The 20,166-nt window shown below is 44.5% G+C and overlaps 1 pseudogene; it reads right to left on the bottom strand.

Moving 5' to 3' along the window:
* Positions 1–19,208: 19,208 nt before the first annotated feature.
* LOC135051857 (5S ribosomal RNA) lies at positions 19,209–19,327 on the bottom strand (annotated as a pseudogene).
* Between the last annotated feature and the right edge of the window lie 839 nt (positions 19,328–20,166).

Here is a 20,166-nt window from a genome sequence, read left to right as displayed (position 1 = left end):
TCTCGGAATGACCCCCTATATGCGGTACAGGAGAGCGTACTTATACGCTAGGATCACAGGAATTATACGTCAGGATCACTGAACTTATACGTCAGTACCACTGGAATTATACGGCAGGATCATTGGACTTATACGGCAGTACCGCTGGACATATACAGCAGTACCATGGACGTATACAGCAGCACACAGCAGCTGTATATGATCCCCATGGTTTTGCCCAACTGCTAACACATTTGCTGCTGCGATCAACTCTGAATTAGGCCCTTAATTATCATGATAAAGAATGGATCATGGCGAGAGAGAATCCAACCAGACCCTAATAGCTGGGGTATAAAATATACATTTATAGCAATTGTTTTGCAGTAAATTTTGCTGTAAAAATGACAGTGTCTGTTAGAACTGCTAGTACAATTATTTCAGCATATTTGTTTTATGGGAAAAGGTCAGACTTTACAGGAGAGTTTATAAGTGTAAATATAATGTTCCCAGCAGTTTGACGATAGAGATGAGCGGGTTCGGTTTCTTTGAATCCGAACCCGCACGAACTTCACTTTTTTTTCCACGGGTCCGAGCGACTCGGATCTTCCCGCCTTGCTCGGTTAACCCGAGCGCGCCCGAACGTCATCATGACGCTGTCGGATTCTCGCGAGGCTCGGATTCTATCGCGAGACTCGGATTCTATATAAGGAGCCGCGCGTCGCCGCCATTTTCACTCGTGCATTGAGATTGATAGGGAGAGGACGTGTCTGGCGTCCTCTCCATTAGAATAGAGATAGATAGATTAGATAGAGAGAGATTGTGCAGAGTCGCAGACAGAGTTAGTTTACCACAGTCAGTGACCAGTGCAGTTGCTAGTTAACTTTTATTTAATATAATATATCCGTTCACTTCTCTCTGCTATATCCGTTCTCTGCCTGAAAAAAAAAACGATACACAGCACAGTCAGTCACACAGTGTGACTCAGTCTGTGTGCACTCAGCTCAGCCCAGTGTGCTGCACAGTCATCAATGTATAAATTAAAAGCTTATAATTAATTGTGGGGGAGACTGGGGAGCACTGCAGGTTGTTAGCAGGAGCCAGGAGTACAATTATATTAATTAACAGTGCACACTTTTGCTGCAGGAGTGGTGACCAGTGCCTGACCACCAGTATAGTATTGTTGTATACTACTAATATCTCTTTAAATATCAACCAGTCTATATTAGCAGCAGACACAGTACAGTGCGGTAGTTCACGGCTGTGGCTACCTCTGTGTCGGCACACGGCAGGCAGTCCGTCCGACCAGAATTGTATTATTTATTATTATATACCTACCACCTAACCGTGGTTTTTTTTTCATTCTTTATACCGTCATAGTGTCATCCTAATTGTTACGAGTATACTACTATCTCTTTATCAACCAGTGTACAGTGCGGTAGTTCACGGCTGTGGCTACCTCTGTGTCGGCACACGGCAGGCAGTCCGTCCGACCAGAATTGTATTATTTATTATTATATACCTACCACCTAACCGTGGTTTTTTTTTCATTCTTTATACCGTCATAGTGTCATCCTAATTGTTACGAGTATACTACTATCTCTTTATCAACCAGTGTACAGTGCGGTAGTTCACGGCTGTGGCTACCTCTGTGTCGGCACACGGCAGGCAGTCCGTCCGACCAGAATTGTATTATTTATTATTATATACCTACCACCTAACCGTGGTTTTTTTTTCATTCTTTATACCGTCATAGTGTCATCCTAATTGTTACGAGTATACTACTATCTCTTTATCAACCAGTGTACAGTGCGGTAGTTCACGGCTGTGGCTACCTCTGTGTCGGCACACGGCAGGCAGTCCGTCCGACCAGAATTGTATTATTTATTATTATATACCTACCACCTAACCGTGGTTTTTTTTTCATTCTTTATACCGTCATAGTGTCATCCTAATTGTTACGAGTATACTACTATCTCTTTATCAACCAGTGTACAGTGCGGTAGTTCACGGCTGTGGCTACCTCTGTGTCGGCAGTCGGCAGGCAGTCCGTCCATCCATAATTGTATTATTATTATAATATATACCACCTAACCGTGGTTTTTTTTTCATTCTTTATACCGTCGTCATAGTGTCATACTAGTTGTTACGAGTATACTACTATCTCTTTATCAACCAGTGTACAGTGCGGTAGTTCACGGCTGTGGCTACCTCTGTGTCGGCACTCGGCAGCCCGTCCATAATTGTATATACCACCTAACCGTGGTTTTTTTTTCTTTCTTTATACATACATACTAGTTACGAGTATACTATCTCTTTATCAACCAGTCTATATATTAGCAGCAGACACAGTACAGTGCGGTAGTTCACGGCTGTGGCTACCTCTGTGTCGGCACTCGGCAGCCCGTCCATAATTGTATACTAGTATCCAATCCATCCATCTCCATTGTTTACCTGAGGTGCCTTTTAGTTGTGCCTATTAAAATATGGAGAACAAAAATGTTGAGGTTCCAAAATTAGGGAAAGATCAAGATCCACTTCCACCTCGTGCTGAAGCTGCTGCCACTAGTCATGGCCGAGACGATGAAATGCCAGCAACGTCGTCTGCCAAGGCCGATGCCCAATGTCATAGTACAGAGCATGTCAAATCCAAAACACCAAATATCAGTAAAAAGCCTCTTTTTTTCTTTGCGTCATGTGCTGTTTGGGGAGGGTTTTTTGGAAGGGACATCCTGCGTGACACTGCAGTGCCACTCCTAGATGGGCCCGGTGTTTGTGTCGGCCACTAGGGTCGCTAATCTTACTCACACAGCTACCTCATTGCGCCTCTTTTTTTCTTTGCGTCATGTGCTGTTTGGGGAGGGTTTTTTGGAAGGGCCATCCTGCGTGACACTGCAGTGCCACTCCTAGATGGGCCCGGTGTTTGTGTCGGCCACTAGGGTCGCTAATCTTACTCACACAGCTACCTCATTGCGCCTCTTTTTTTCTTTGCGTCATGTGCTGTTTGGGGAGGGTTTTTTGGAAGGGACATCCTGCGTGACACTGCAGTGCCACTCCTAGATGGGCCCGGTGTTTGTGTCGGCCACTAGGGTCGCTAATCTTACTCACACAGCTACCTCATTGCGCCTCTTTTTTTCTTTGCGTCATGTGCTGTTTGGGGAGGGTTTTTTGGAAGGGCCATCCTGCGTGACACTGCAGTGCCACTCCTAGATGGGCCCGGTGTTTGTGTCGGCCACTAGGGTCGCTAATCTTACTCACACAGCTACCTCATTGCGCCTCTTTTTTTCTTTGCGTCATGTGCTGTTTGGGGAGGGTTTTTTGGAAGGGACATCCTGCGTGACACTGCAGTGCCACTCCTAGATGGGCCCGGTGTTTGTGTCGGCCACTAGGGTCGCTTATCTTACTCACACAGCGACCTCGGTGCAAATTTTAGGACTAAAAATAATATTGTGAGGTGTGAGGTATTCAGAATAGACTGAAAATGAGTGTAAATTATGGTTTTTGAGGTTAATAATACTTTGGGATCAAAATGACCCCCAAATTCTATGATTTAAGCTGTTTTTTAGTGTTTTTGGAAAAAAACACCCGAATCCAAAACACACCCGAATCCGACAAAAAAAATTCGGTGAGGTTTTGCCAAAACGCGTTCGAACCCAAAACACGGCCGCGGAACCGAACCCAAAACCAAAACACAAAACCCGAAAAATTTCAGGCGCTCATCTCTATTTGACGATCATAATAAGAACTTTATTTTAAGCATTATTTTATAATATTTATTGCTACAGAAGATACTGTATGAAGAAATAGGTCATGCAGAATGTAAAAAAACCGCTTCAATAAGATGAAGTTGTAGTAGAGATGAGCGGAGAACCGAACCTAAGCGAAATTGCTGATCCGAGTCCGGGCCGGGGTTTCCCGCCAGGCTCAGATACCAAAATGAGGCAAAACATTATCATCTCGCTGTCAGATTCTCGTGGGGTTTATGATTTGACTGGCACCATTTTCACTACAGCTTTGAGAATGCATTAAATGGACGAACGATCCTGTAGGGCTGCTGTATCAGTCCAGGGGTGCTCTGGTGTTCAGTAGTGTGTCTGACAAGGGGTGATCTGTCAATAATTAATATACAGTACCAGTCAAAAGTTTGGACACACCTTCTCATTCAATGTTTTTTATTTATTTTTATTATTTTCTACATTGTAGATTAATACTGAAGACATAAAAACTCTGAAAGAACACCTATGGAATTATGTTGTAATCAAAAAAGTGTTAAACAAATCAAGATATGTGTTATATTTTAGATTCCTCAAAGAAGCCCCCTTTTGCTTTGATGACAGCTTTGCACACTCTTGGCATTCTCTCAATCAGCTTCACGAGGTAGTCTCCTGGAATGGATTTCCAACAGTCTTGAAGGAGTTCCCAGAGGTGCTGAGCACTTGTTGGCTGCTTTTCCTTCACTCTGCGGTCCAACTCATCCCAAACCATCTCAATTGGGTTTAGGTTGGGTGATTGTGGAGGCCAGGTCATCTGATGCAGCACTCCATCACTTTCCTTCTTGGTGAAGTAGCCCTTACATAGCCTGGAGGTGTTTGGGGTCATTGCCATGCTGGTTAAATGTTCCTTGAATTCTGAATAAATCACCAACAGTGTCACCAGCAAAGCACCCCCACACCATCACACCTCCTCCTCCATGCTACACAGTGGGAACCACACATGCAGAAACCATCCATTTACCTTCTCTGCATCTCACAAAGATACGGCGGTTGGATTCAAAAATCTCAAATTTGGACACATCAGACCAAAGTACAGATTTCCACTGGTCTAATGTTCATTCCTTGTGTTTCTTGGCCGAGACAATTCTCTTCTTCTTCTTGTTGTTCATCCTCAGTAGTGGCTTCTTCGCAGCAACTCAACCATGAAGGCCTGATTCAAGCAGCCTCCTCTGAACAGTTAATTTTCTGTATCGACTTACCTTCATGTCTTAAAGTAATGATGGATTGTTATTTCTCTTTGCAGAGCTGAGTGGTTCGTGCCATAATATGAATTACAATAGTAGTCAAATAGGGGTGTCCACTGTGTACTAACCCTACCTCTGCACAACACAACTGATGGTCTCAAACACATTAAGAAGGCAAGTGATTCCACAGGCTGACTCTTGACAAGTCACACCTGTTCGATAGCAGATTTTTTGGAAAACTTGCGCAATAAAACTTGGTACGCAGTTACAATATATGTAAATTGATGTGCATCCACACACACCAGAAAGACAATATACAAGAAAGAAAGATTTTGCACATAAAACAGAGCACCTACCAAATATCACATTACAACATGCAACATAACAATGTACACATATGGATTGTAAAATAAATGCAATCACCATAAAATTAAGTGCAGTCCTCAATATATAGAAGTTATGAACAAGTGGATGATCTATCTGAGAGATTTCTCCTCCAAATACAGAGCGGAATGTGGTTTTTAGTCCCTTAAATGGACCTGTAAAATATGTGTCTCTTTTCCCCAATATGAATGAGGAAAGTGGGAGACCCTAAAAATCATAGACCATAGTGTAGTCATTTTTAAAATCCACAATGGTTTAATGCCACAGATTGCACTTACAAGAAACATAAATAAAAACAGCATATCACAAGTATCTCCATTGGACAGCACAGCATATATCACCCAGGGGGATTTCTGAAGCCACAGATGATCTTTCAGTGGATGGTTACCACGCTTTCCGGATGCCTAATTCCATACAGGATAGCACTGCCTCCCCAGAGAGATATGTGTGTCCTAGAGTCCACAGCAAGGAGACACTCTTAACGCGTTTCAGAAATGTAGTCCTTCATCTGAAGCGTGGTTCTCTGGCTCCAAGTGTCCGTTTTTAAACCCTAAGATTAAGGCTTACAGCTGAAATCCATCGTCGCTAATTGGCGCTTTCCTGCTGGCGCACATGCGCAGTAACCTCAGAAACCAGAACCGGAAATACATCATGCGGTTCATGTGCATTCCACATACCCGGAAGTGTCAGGATCTGCGCTCCACAGCCAGAGTAAGAGATTCTCTCAGTCGAAAATCACATTAACTCTTTAAAACTGCAGCGGAATCCCTAAGAAAACGTGCCACACAATAAAAGAGTCCAGGTTTATGTCTCTTCCATGGTGCATTATACGCAAAATAAACATAAAAAATGCAGCAATTACCATTAATCATAAAACGGGTAATGTATCAATAAGCAACCATTAAAAAATAGACAGCACACATATGAGCATAGGGGGTCATTCCGAGTTGATCGCTAGCTGCATTTGTCCGCAGTGCAGCGATCAGGCTAGAAATTGGCAATTCTGCGCATGCGTATCGGCGCAATGCGCACGCGCGATGTACGGGCACAACGAACGATGCAGTTTTACACAGGCTCTAGCGATGCATTTCAGTCGCACTGGTTGCCGCAGAGTGATTGATATGAAGTGGGCGTTTCTGGGTTGTAACTGACCGTTTTCAGGGAGTGTTTCGAAAATGCAGGCGTGCCAGGGAAAACGCAGATGTGGCTGGGCAAACACTGGGCAGGTGTGTGACGTCAAATCCGGAACTGGATAGTCTGAAGTGATCGCAAGCGCTTAGTAGGTTTTGAGCTACTCTGAAACTACACAAAAAATATTTGCAGGCGCACTGCGATACAACCGTTCGCACTTCTGCTAAGCTAAAATACACTTCCAGTGGGCGGTGGCATCGCATTTGAACGGCTGCTAAAAACCGCTAGAGAGCGATCAACTCGGAATGACCACCATAGTGGGTAAAAATCACACAATATAAGGATATCAAGTGGGATTATGGCAGAAAGCACTTCAATTTCAAATTCACCATTTAGTCCCCTGGGACCAAGGGTGCCCAAACGGTGAATCCACCTAATTTCTGCCTGGGATAATCTCTTTTCAACATTTCTCCACTTCTGTTCAATAACTTGTATACCCCAAAAGCTCTTTAATAGACATTCATTAGAATTATGTATTTTCTTAAAATGAGACGAAACACTATGGGTGGAATTCAAATGTTTGAAAAGTTGATTGGGTGTGTTTTTTCCTTTCTATTAGATAGGAAAAAACAGACTCCCAACTGACTTTTCAAACATTTAAAAGTCCCCCAATGTGTTTCTAGACTTTTGCGAATATTATAGATGTGTTCGGCCCATCTCACTTTGGCACACCTTCCTGTTTTGCCCACATAGGTAAGGCCGCATGCACATTCCTACACATATATAATATTCTTCATATGACAGGTTATAAAGTTATAAAGATGTAATGCACGCACAATATTGGTGGCGTTGTCCGATATCACAAATCCACTGGAGAGTCCAATTGGGGTAAGCCATTCTGCAATGATGTTCCTCAGTTTCCGTAAAAGGTTGTCAGCTGTGTGCCTCTTATGGAAAGCGGTGATACATAGCGTACCCTGCCTTGGAATGAGTTGGTGTTTGTGAGATGCTGCTACTGGTGCCGCTGCTGTTGTTGCTGCGGGAGACAATACATCTACCCAGTGGGCTGATACAGTCATATAGTCCTTAGTCTGCCCTGTTCCACTTGTCCACATGTCCGTTTTTAAGTGGACACTGGATACAACCACATTTTGTAGGACACTGGTGACTCTTTTTCTGACGCCTGTGTACATTCTCGGTATCACCTCACTAGAGAAGTGGAACCTAGATGGGATTTGATACCGGGGACACAGTACCTCAAACAATTCTCTAAGTCCCACTGAACTAATGGTGGATACCGGACGCACGTCTAACACCAACATAACTGTCAAGGCCTCAGTTATCCGCTTTGCAAAAGGATGACTACTGTCATATTTCATCTTCCTCACAAAGGACTGTTGGACAGTCAATTGCTTACTGGAAGTAGTACAAGTGGTCTTCCGACTTCCCCTCTGTGATGATGATCGACTCCCAGCAGCAACAACAGCAGCGGCAGCAACAGCAGGCGTACTACTCAAGGATCCTCTGGAGGAATCCCGGTTAAGAGAGTACTCCTCAGTCTTGCCAGTGATATGGCCTGCAGGACTACTGACGTTCCTGACTGAGGAGGAAGTTGACGTTGAGGGAGTTGGTGGTGTGGCTTGCAGGAGCTTGGGTACAGGAGGAAGAAGGGATTTAGGTGTCAGTGGACTGATTACGCCAGTGATGGCTAACCTTGACACTCCAGCTGTTGTTGAACTACACATCCCAGCATGTCCTGATACAGTTTTGCTATTTGGCCATGCTAAAACTGATGCAGGGCATGCTGGGATGTGTAGTTAAACAACAGCTGGAGTGTCAAGGTTAGCCATCACTGGCTTACGCTCTTACCCAAAGTTTCACAACTTGACACTGACTTCTGATGAATGCGCAGCAGGTGACGTATAAGGGAGGATGTTCCTAGGTGGTTAACATCCTTACACCTACTTATTACAGATTGACAGAGGCAACAGGAGGCTTGACACCTGTTGTCCGGATTTGTGGAGAAATAATTCCACACCGAAGAGGTGGCTTTTTTGGTAGTTTGCCCAGGCATCACAATGGGCATCTTCATCCCACGGACAACAGGTGTCTTCCCCAGTGCCTGACTTCAACAAACCACATCACCATCAGAATCCTCATTGTCAACATCCTCCTCAGCGCCAGCAAAACCCATATCCTCATCCTGGTGTACTTCAACAGTGACATCTTCAATTTGAATATCAGGAACTGGACTGTGGGTGCTCTTTCCAGCACTTGCAGGGGGCGTGCAAATTGTGGAAGGAGCCACCTCTTCCCGTCCAGTGTTGGGAAGGTCAGGCATCGCAACCGCCGACACACTTGGATTCTCCTTGGGGATTTGTGAAACCATCTCAGAACGCACAGTTCTTTTCTGTGCTCTTTCCAGCTTAACTCTTTTAATTTTTCTAGCGGGAGGATGAGGGCTTCCATCGTCATGTGAAGCTGAACCACTAGCCATGAACATAGGCCAGGGCCTCAGCCGTTCCTTGCCACTCCATGTCGTAAATGGCATATTGGCAAGTTTACGTTTCTCCTCAGACCATTTAAATTTCTTTTTTTGGTTCTTTTTACTGAACTTTGGCTTTCTGGATTTTACATGCCCTCTACTATCACATTGGGCATCGGCCTTGGCAGATGACGTTGATGGCATTTCATCATCTATGTCATGGCTAGTGGCAGCAGCTTCAGCACTAGGAGGAAGTGGTTCTTTTTGATCTTTCCCTATTTTATCCTCAAAATTTTTGTTCTCCATTATTTTTTGGGAGTTATATAAGACAATATGCGGCACAGGAATGACTGGAATGACTGATGGACAGGACACTACCACTGGTCTGCTGCAGCACAAAACAACAACACTGTAAGGGACTTGTGGTTGTTGTTATAATTATTATACGGCAGCAGTGGACATATAGCACCAGCGTATATAGTCACTGGAATGACTGATGGACAGGACACTACCACTGGTATTATGCAGCACAACACAACACCACTTTATACAGCTACACTGGATATATGGCAACAGAGGACACCAACACTGTGACTGTCTGGACTGTTGCAGCACAATACACTGACTACACTGGACTGGACAGCACAACACACCACCACTTTATACAGATACACTGGATATATGGCGGCAGAGGACACCAACACTGTGACTGTCTGGACTGATGCAGCACAAGACACTGACTACACTGGACTGGACAGCACAACACAGCACCTCTTTATACAGCTACACTGGATATATGGCAGCAGAGAACACCAACACTGTGACTGGCTGGACTGATGCAGCACAATATACTGACTACACTGGACTGGACAGCACAACACAGCACCACTTTATACAGCTAACTGGATATATGGCAGCAGAAGACACCAACACCGTGACTGGCTGGACTGATGCAGCACAATACACTGACTACACTGGACATCACAACACAGCACAAGACTCGCCACCCCACTTTCTCGCCCCCACGTAAACACTGAACACTGAGGACATGTCCTCTCAATACACTCTCCGAGACTGGAGTGAAAATACGGCTCCTTATATGGAATCCAAATCCCGCGAGAATCCGACAGCGGGATGATGATGTTTTGCCACGTTCGGGTTTCCGAGTCAGGCGGGTAAACCCGAGCCTGGCTCGAAACCGAAATCAGAAGGCAAAGTCCGGTAGGATTCGGTTCTCTGAGAACCAAACCCACTCATCTCTAGTTGTTACTGATTGGCCTAAGACCAGCCTACAGCCTCACAGCAGCTGATTGGCCCTGTCAGTCATATGTCCAGAATCCAAGATGGCGACGCCCATGACCCGACACTGCAGCACTCCCACATCTAGCCTGGAGAAAATCCCTGTCCCTGCAGCCTCTCATCAGCCTGCCAGCACCCAACGCCCGCCGCCAGCAGCCCGCTCCGCTCACAGAAGGACCCCGCCACAAGGACAAGATGGGTAAGTCTGGGTGGCTAAGAAGCCCTGATCCCTGGACGTGACACTGTGGGTGAAGGTGGTACCACAGTAATATATTTAATTTCATATTCATACTCGTATTGTGCGACACCCAGTGGTGCAAGTATGCAGGTACGCTTGGGTACAGAGTACCATTAAGAATTTGGCAGCAGGTGTGCAGTACCACCCACTGCACATTTTGCACCTGTGACTGCCATTACTGCAATTATAATGCGCTGCTGAGCAACAAGACCATTGTGTTTGGCAGCATGACGGCACCTCCAAGTTTGTAAGGGCTACAGGGAGTGAGACGTTGATGTCATGAGATCACATCACGCTTCCTCTCCTGGCGGCAGCAGCTGGTGCAAAGAGAGGAGTCTGGGGACTGAGTTGGATGCCTTTTCCAATAGTGTCCAGCTGTTTCCCTTCACTCCGCTCGTGTGATGCATCGGCACTGAGTGGCTTTAGTTCTTCACAGGCTGGGCTGCTGGGCATGTCTCTAGCTTCACTGTGTGGGATAATTAATTTTTTTATATAATGTGGACACTAATATATATTTCTATTATTATGGGGGCAATACTATATATTACTATTGTAATGTGGGACACTACTATTTATGTCTATTATTATGGGGCATTACTATATGTTTCTATTGTAATGTAGACACTACTATATATCATTAGAGATGTGCACCGGAAATATTTCGGGTTTTGTGTTTTGGTTTTGGATTCGGTTCCGCGGCCGTGTTTTGGATTCGGATGCATTTTGGCAAAGCCTCCCTGAAAATTTTTTGTCGGATTCGGGTGTGTTTTGGATTCGGGTGTTTTTTTTTTTCAAAAACCCCTCAAAAACAGCTTAAATCATAGAATTTGGGGGTAATTTTGATCCTATAGTATTATTAACCTCAAAAACCATAATTTCCACTCATTTCCAGTAGAGATGAGCGGGTTCGGTTTCTCTGAATCCGAACCCGCACGAACTTCATGTTTTTTTTCACGGGTCCGAGCGACTCGGATCTTCCCGCCTTGCTCGGTTAACCCGAGCGCGCCCGAACGTCATCATGACGCTGTCGGATTCTCGCGAGACTCGGATTCTATATAAGGAGCCGCGCGTCGCCGCCATTTTCACACGTGCATTGAGATTGATAGGGAGAGGACGTGGCTGGCGTCCTCTCCATTTAGATTAGGAGAGAGAGAGAGAGAGATTGACCTGAGGCTGATACTGTAGAAGAGAGTGCAGAGTTTAGTGACTGACCACAGTGACCACCAGCAGTGCAGTTGTTTTATTTAATATATCCGTTCTCTGCCTGAAAAAAACGGTACACACAGTGACTCAGTCACATACCATATCTGTGTGCACTGCTCAGCCCAGTGTGCTGCATGCCTGCATCATCTATGTATATATTATATATCTGACTGTGCTCAGCTCACACAGCTTATAATTGTGGGGGAGACTGGGGAGCACTGCAGTGCCAGTTATAGGTTATAGCAGGAGCCAGGAGTACAAGACAGTCACATACCATATCTGTGTGCACTGCTCAGCCCAGTGTGCTGCATCATCTATGTATATATTATATATCTGACTGTGCTCAGCTCACACAGCTTATAATTGTGGGGGAGACTGGGGAGCACTGCAGTGCCAGTTATAGGTTATAGCAGGAGCCAGGAGTACATATTATATTAAAATTAAACAGTGCACACTTTTGCTGCAGGAGTGCCACTGCCAGTGTGACTGACCAGTGACCTGACCACACTGACCACCAGTATAGTTAGTAGTATACTATATTGTGATTGCCTGAAAAAGTTAAACACTCGTCGTGTGACTTCACTTGTGTGGTGTTTTTTTTTTATTCTATAAAAAACTCATTCTGCTGACAGACAGTGTCCAGCAGGTCCGTCATTATATAATATATATACCTGTCCGGCTGCAGTAGTGATATATATATATTTTTTATATCATTATTTATCATCCAGTCGCAGCAGACACAGTACGGTAGTTCACGGCTGTAGCTACCTCTGTGTCGGCACTCGGCAGTCCATCCATAATTGTATACCACCTACCCGTGGTTTTTTTTTCTTTCTTCTTTATACATACATACTACTACATCTCTTTATCAACCAGTCTATATTAGCAGCAGACACAGTACAGTACGGTAGTTCACGGCTGTGGCTACCTCTGTGTCGGCACTCGGCAGTCCGTCCATAATTGTATACCACCTAACCGTGGTTTTTTTTTCTTTCTTCTTTATACATACATACTACGACATCTCTTTATCAACCAGTCTATATTAGCAGCAGACACAGTACAGTACGGTAGTTCACGGCTGTGGCTACCTCTGTGTCGGCACTCGGCAGTCCGTCCATAATAGTATACCACCTACCCGTGGTTTTTTTTTCTTTCTTCTTCATACATACATACTACGACATCTCTTTATCAACCAGTCTATATTAGCAGCAGACACAGTACAGTACGGTAGTTCACGGCTGTGGCTACCTCTGTGTCGGCACTCGGCAGTCCGTCCATAATTGTATACCACCTAACCGTGGTTTTTTTTTTCTTTCTTCTTCATACATACATACTACGACATCTCTTTATCAACCAGTCTATATTAGCAGCAGACACAGTACAGTACGGTAGTTCACGGCTGTGGCTACCTCTGTGTCGGCACTCGGCAGTCCGTCCATAATTGTATACTAGTATCCATCCATCTCCATTGTTTACCTGAGGTGCCTTTTAGTTGTGCCTATTAAAATATGGAGAACAAAAATGTTGAGGTTCCAAAATTAGGGAAAGATCAAGATCCACTTCCACCTCGTGCTGAAGCTGCTGCCACTAGTCATGGCCGAGACGATGAAATGCCAGCAACGTCGTCTGCCAAGGCCGATGCCCAATGTCATAGTACAGAGCATGTCAAATCCAAAACACCAAATATCAGTAAAAAAAGGACTCCAAAACCTAAAATAAAATTGTCGGAGGAGAAGCGTAAACTTGCCAATATGCCATTTACCACACGGAGTGGCAAGGAACGGCTGAGGCCCTGGCCTATGTTCATGGCTAGTGGTTCAGCTTCACATGAGGATGGAAGCACTCAGCCTCTCGCTAGAAAAATGAAAAGACTCAAGCTGGCAAAAGCACAGCAAAGAACTGTGCATTCTTCGAAATCCCAAATCCACAAGGAGAGTCCAATTGTGTCGGTTGCGATGCCTGACCTTCCCAACACTGGACGTGAAGAGCATGCGCCTTCCACCATTTGCACGCCCCCTGCAAGTGCTGGAAGGAGCACCCGCAGTCCAGTTCCTGATAGTCAGATTGAAGATGTCAGTGTTGAAGTACACCAGGATGAGGAGGATATGGGTGTTGCTGGCGCTGGGGAGGAAATTGACCAGGAGGATTCTGATGGTGAGGTGGTTTGTTTAAGTCAGGCACCCGGGGAGACACCTGTTGTCGGTGGGAGGAATATGGCCGTTGACATGCCAGGTGAAAATACCAAAAAAATCAGCTCTTCGGTGTGGAGGTATTTCAACAGAAATGCGGACAACAGGTGTCAAGCCGTGTGTTCCCTTTGTCAAGCTGTAATAAGTAGGGGTAAGGACGTTAACCACCTCGGAACATCCTCCCTTATACGTCACCTGCAGCGCATTCATAATAAGACAGTGACAAATTCAAAAACTTTGGGTGACAGCGGAAGCAGTCCACTGACCAGTAAATCCCTTCCTCTTGTAACCAAGCTCACGCAAACCACCCCACCAACTCCCTCAGTGTCAATTTCCTCCTTCCCCAGGAATGCCAATAGTCCTGCAGGCCATGTCACTGGCAATTCTGACGATTCCTCTCCTGCCTGGGATTCCTCCGATGCATCCTTGCGTGTAACGCCTACTGCTGCTGGCGCTGCTGTTGTTGCTGCTGGGAGTCGATGGTCATCCCAGAGGGGAAGTCGTAAGCCCACTTGAACTACTTCCAGTAAGCAATTGACTGTTCAACAGTCCTTTGCGAGGAAGATGAAATATCACAGCAGTCATCCTGCTGCAAAGCGGATAACTGAGGCCTTGACAACTATGTTGGTGTTAGACGTGCGTCCGGTATCCGCCGTTAGTTCACAGGGAACTAGACAATTTATTGAGGCAGTGTGCCCCCGTTACCAAATACCATCTAGGTTCCACTTCTCTAGGCAGGCGATACCGAGAATGTACACGGATGTCAGAAAAAGACTCACCAGTGTCCTAAAAAATGCAGTTGTACCCAATGTCCACTTAACCACGGACATGTGGACAAGTGGAGCAGGGCAGGGTCAGGACTATATGACTGTGACAGATGTATGGACTCCCGCCGCAAGAACAGCAGCGGCGGCACCAGTAGCAGCATCTCGCAAACGCCAACTCTTTCCTAGGCAGGCTACGCTTTGTATCACCGCTTTCCAGAATACGCACACAGCTGAAAACCTCTTACGGCAACTGAGGAAGATCATCGCGGAATGGCTTACCCCAATTGGACTCTCCTGTGGATTTGTGGCATCGGACAACGCCAGCAATATTGTGTGTGCATTAAATATGGGCAAATTCCAGCACGTCCCATGTTTTGCACATACCTTGAATTTGGTGGTGCAGAATTATTTAAAAAACGACAGGGGCGTGCAAGAGATGCTGTCGGTGGCCAGAAAAATTGCGGGACACCTTCGGCGTACAGGCACCACGTACAGAAGACTGGAGCACCACCAAAAACTACTGAACCTGCCCTGCCATCATCTGAAGCAAGAAGTGGTAACGAGGTGGAATTCAACCCTCTGTATGCTTCAGAGGTTGGAGGAGCAGCAAAAGGCCATTCAAGCCTATACAATTGAGCACGATATAGGAGGTGGAATGCACCTGTCTCAAGCGCAGTGGAGAATGATTTCAACGTTGTGCAAGGTTCTGATGCCCTTTGAACTTGCCACACGTGAAGTCAGTTCAGACACTGCCAGCCTGAGTCAGGTCATTCCCCTCATCAGGCTTTTGCAGAAGAAGCTGGAGACATTGAAGGAGGAGCTAACACGGAGCGATTCCGCTAGGCATGTGGGACTTGTGGATGGAACCCTTAATTCGCTTAACAAGGATTCACGGGTGGTCAATCTGTTGAAATCAGAGCACTACATTTTGTCCACCGTGCTCGATCCTAGATTTAAAGCCTACCTTGGATCTCTCTTTCCGGCAGACACAAGTCTGCTGGGGTTGAAAGACCTGCTGGTGAGAAAATTGTCAAGTCAAGCGGAACGCGACCTGTCAACATCTCCTCCTTCACATTCTCCCGCAACTGGGGGTGCGAGGAAAAGGCTCAGAATTCCGAGCCCACCCGCTGGCGGTGATGCAGGGCAGTCTGGAGCGACTGCTGATGCTGACATCTGGTCCGGACTGAAGGACCTGACAACGATTACGGACATGTCGTCTACTGTCACTGCATATGATTCTCTCACCATTGAAAGAATGGTGGAGGATTATATGAGTGACCGCATCCAAGTAGGCACGTCACACAGTCCATACTTATACTGGCAGGAAAAAGAGGCAATTTGGAGGCCATTGCACAAACTGGCTTTATTCTACCTAAGTTGCCCTCCCACAAGTGTGTACTCCGAAAGAGTGTTTAGTGCCGCCGCTCACCTTGTCAGCAATCGGCGTACGAGGTTACATCCTGAAAATGTGGAGAAGATGATGTTCATTAAAATGAATTATAATCAATTCCTCCGTGGAGACATTGACCAGCAGCAATTGCCTCCACAAAGTACACAGGGAGCTGAGATGGTGGATTCCAGTGGGGACGAATTGATAATCTGTGAGGAGGGGGATGTACACGGTGATATATCGGAGGGTGATGATGAGGTGGACATCTTGCCTCTGTAGAGCCAGTTTGTGCAAGGAGAGATTAATTGCTTCTTTTTTGGGGGGGGTCCAAACCAACCCGTCATATCAGTCACAGTCGTGTGGCAGACCCTGTCACTGAAATGATGGGTTTGTTAAAGTGTGCATGTCCTGTTTTGTTTATACAACATAAGGGTGGGTGGGAGGGCCCAAGGACAATTCCATCTTGCACCTCTGTTTTCTTTTATTTTTCTTTGCGTCATGTGCTGTTTGGGGAGGGTTTTTTGGAAGGGACATCCTGCGTGACACTGCAGTGCCACTCCTAAATGGGCCCGGTGTTTGTGTCGGCCACTAGGGTCGCTAATCTTACTCACACAGTCAGCTACCTCATTGCGCCTCTTTTTTTCTTTGCGTCATGTGCTGATTGGGGAGGGTTTTTTGGAAGGGACATCCTGCGTGACACTGCAGTGCCACTCCTAAATGGGCCCGGTGTTTGTGTCGGCCACTAGGGTCGCTAATCTTACTCACACAGTCAGCTACCTCATTGCGCCTCTTTTTTTCTTTGCGTCATGTGCTGATTGGGGAGGGTTTTTTGGAAGGGACATCCTGCGTGACACTGCAGTGCCACTCCTAAATGGGCCCGGTGTTTGTGTCGGCCACTAGGGTCGCTAATCTTACTCACACAGTCAGCTACCTCATTGCGCCTCTTTTTTTCTTTGCGTCATGTGCTGATTGGGGAGGGTTTTTTGGAAGGGACATCCTGCGTGACACTGCAGTGCCACTCCTAGATGGGCCAGGTGTTTGTGTCGGCCACTAGTGTCGCTTAGCTTAGTCATCCAGCGACCTTGGTGCAAATTTTAGGACTAAAAATAATATTGTGAGGTGTGAGGTATTCAGAATAGACTGAAAATGAGCGGAAATTATGGTTTTTGAGGTTAATAATAATATGGGATCAAAATGACCCCCAAATTCTATGATTTAAGCTGTTTTTTAGTGTTTTTTAAAAAAAACACCCGAATCCAAAACACACCCGAATCCGACAAAAAAAATTCGGTGAGGTTTTGCCAAAACGCGGTCGAACCCAAAACACGGCCGCGGAACCGAACCCAAAACCAAAACACAAAACCCGAAAAATTTCAGGCGCTCATCTCTAATTTCCAGTCTATTCTGAACACCTCACACCTCACAATATTATTTTTAGTCCTAAAATTTGCACCGAGGTAGCTGGATGACTAAGCTAAGCGACCCAAGTGGGCGGCACAAACACCTGGCCCATCTAGGAGTGGCACTGCAGTGTCAGACAGGATGGCACTTAAAAAAATAGTCCCCAAACAGCACATGATGCAAAGAAAACAGAAAAAGAGGTGCACTGTGGTCGCTGGATGGCTAAGCTAAGCGACACAAACACCTCAATATCACAGGAATTATTAGTTCTAATCAATGGTATTATTGGTCCAAATCACTGGAAGAAAATGACAAAATCACAGGAATTATTAATTCTAATCAATGGTATTATTGGTCCAAATCACTGGAAGAAAATGACAAAATCACTGTAATTATTTGGCAAGATCACTGTAATTAATAATTATAAATCACTGATATTAATTGGTAAAATCTCGCTATCACCTGCCTAGTGAAGTGGAATCTAGATGGGATTTTGTACCGGGGACACAATAACTTCATCAATTGTCTAAATCCCAATGCACTAATGGCGGAAAACGGGCGCACATCTAACAGCGCACTGATTATATTGAGAACTGATTATACTGATCACTGATTATACTGAGTACTGATTTTACTGAGCACTGATTTTACTGAGCACTGATTATACTGATCACTGATTTTACTGAGCACTGATTATACTGATCACTGATTATACTGAGCACTGATTACACTGAGAACTGATTATACTACGGAGAACTGACACTGAGCAGCGAGAACAGCACTGGACTATTGTACTGTAGTATACTGGTCACCACAACGCAGCACTGACACTGAGCACAGATATTAAGCACTCATCAGGATACTAGAAGTGACACGGTGCAGAAAGATAACACTATGGCCTACTGTACCGTACTACTATATACTGGTAGTCAACACAATGCTGCACTGTACTACTATATATACTGCTCACAAAAATGCAGCACAGATATGGAATGGATACTTGCAGTGACACAGAGCTGCAAGATACAGCAATGGTCTACTGTACTGTACACCTATATACTGTTGGTCACCAAAATGCTGCACTGTACTACTATATATACTGCTCACAAAAATGCAGCACAGATATGGAATGGATACTTGCAGTGACACAGAGCTAAGAAAAGAAAAAAGAAAGACTCTGTGTTGGGGCACGCTTAGAAATATGAAATAAGTTTATTAAAACTTAACATTTAATTAATAACGAATAAAAGTAATGAGGAGTTTGATACAAAAAAATTGTTCAAGAACACAAAGTAAACATATATATTGACAGAAATCAGGATAAGCCTGATACAAAATTATGGGCACCTGTGGTGAAAAATATACTGAAAAACATAAAAATTACAAAAAATTAATATTATTAAGGTGCCTGAGTTAATCAAAATTCAAAATTGGAGTAGAGGTAAATGATATGTACATATAATCACCGCAGTGATAATTGTAGGTAAGCACCTAGTCTAAAACCTCATGAGAATAGATGAGAGGCACAAAGGTTCATAATTGAAATGTCAAATGACTGAGGGTAATCACCTGGTAGAGATTCTGTTTGCTAAAAGGCTAGATCCTTATAGATAACAAAGCATTTAAGATAAAAGTATGATTATTAAAGATACAAAAGAGCATTGATAAATAAGCCTAAAGGCAAAGCCAATTGTAGATAAATAGAAGGTTTGTGGGAAAGTTGGATAAGGAAAAGGTAAGTTTCAGAAGTTGCTCTAACACTTCTGCTGTTTGTGATCAGAGGTCACAATCTTACTGCACCTGATATTCCCAAGAGGTCACCCTACTAGGTACTGATCAGGCTTATCAGCGCTTAGCTTCCAAGGTCGGATGAGATTGGGCGTTGCTGCTGAAATATGGCAGTAATAAACACTATGACACAAATGAGAGAGTGTAATGAGTAGTGAGCAACAAGGTACTTCTGCTGTCCAGTTTCTAGCGCAGATTCTCTGTTGCTGTGAGCATTGCAGAGAGTGGTCTCGCATCTGGATGAGAGGGTACTAAAAATAGAAGTGAGATATGCTCAGAATAGGGAGGAAACCCTGCCTTCTGCTGTCCACTGTCTTATATAGATATATAGCGGACAGTGGATGAGAGAGGTGGGTTAGGCTTACCTATTGAAAAAAAGGGTGGTGGGAAAATTAGAAGAAGGAGAAGAAATGGTAATGTGGTGAGATCACAAATTAACAAAAAATTAAGTAAATTATGAAATAAAACAATCATGAAATCAACGATTAATTGGAAAAAGGAAAGTAAACACAGGCTGCATGGTAAAGGCTTACCAAAATGGGTATAAGACCCTGTTTATGCAGAAAGGATTCTGCAAAAAAGTATTACATTTAAAAGGAAATACCAGAAAATGGTTTAGAACAATAATTAAGGATCAAAAATAGCAAACATGGAAAAAAAAACAATATTGATTATATATCAGTATCAGTTAAATAACTGGAGTCCAAATGGGCACATACAATACCAGGGAGTCCCAAAAGTGATCTGAGCTAGAAAGAGTTCAGCATCACTGAGCACAGACGGACCGTTTCACCAGGGTGGCTTGTTCACTGTAATTTTTTGTAATTTTTTGTAATTTTTATGTTTTTCAGTATATTTTTCACCACAGGTGCCCATAATTTTGTATCAGGCTTATCCTGATTTCTGTCAATATATATGTTTACTTTGTGTTCTTGAACAATTTTTTTGTATCAAACTC

This window comes from Pseudophryne corroboree, chromosome 2 (genome assembly GCF_028390025.1).
Source record: "Pseudophryne corroboree isolate aPseCor3 chromosome 2, aPseCor3.hap2, whole genome shotgun sequence".
In the NCBI taxonomy this organism is placed as follows: domain Eukaryota; kingdom Metazoa; phylum Chordata; class Amphibia; order Anura; family Myobatrachidae; genus Pseudophryne; species Pseudophryne corroboree.
This window is presented reverse-complemented; position numbering and strand designations above follow the sequence as displayed.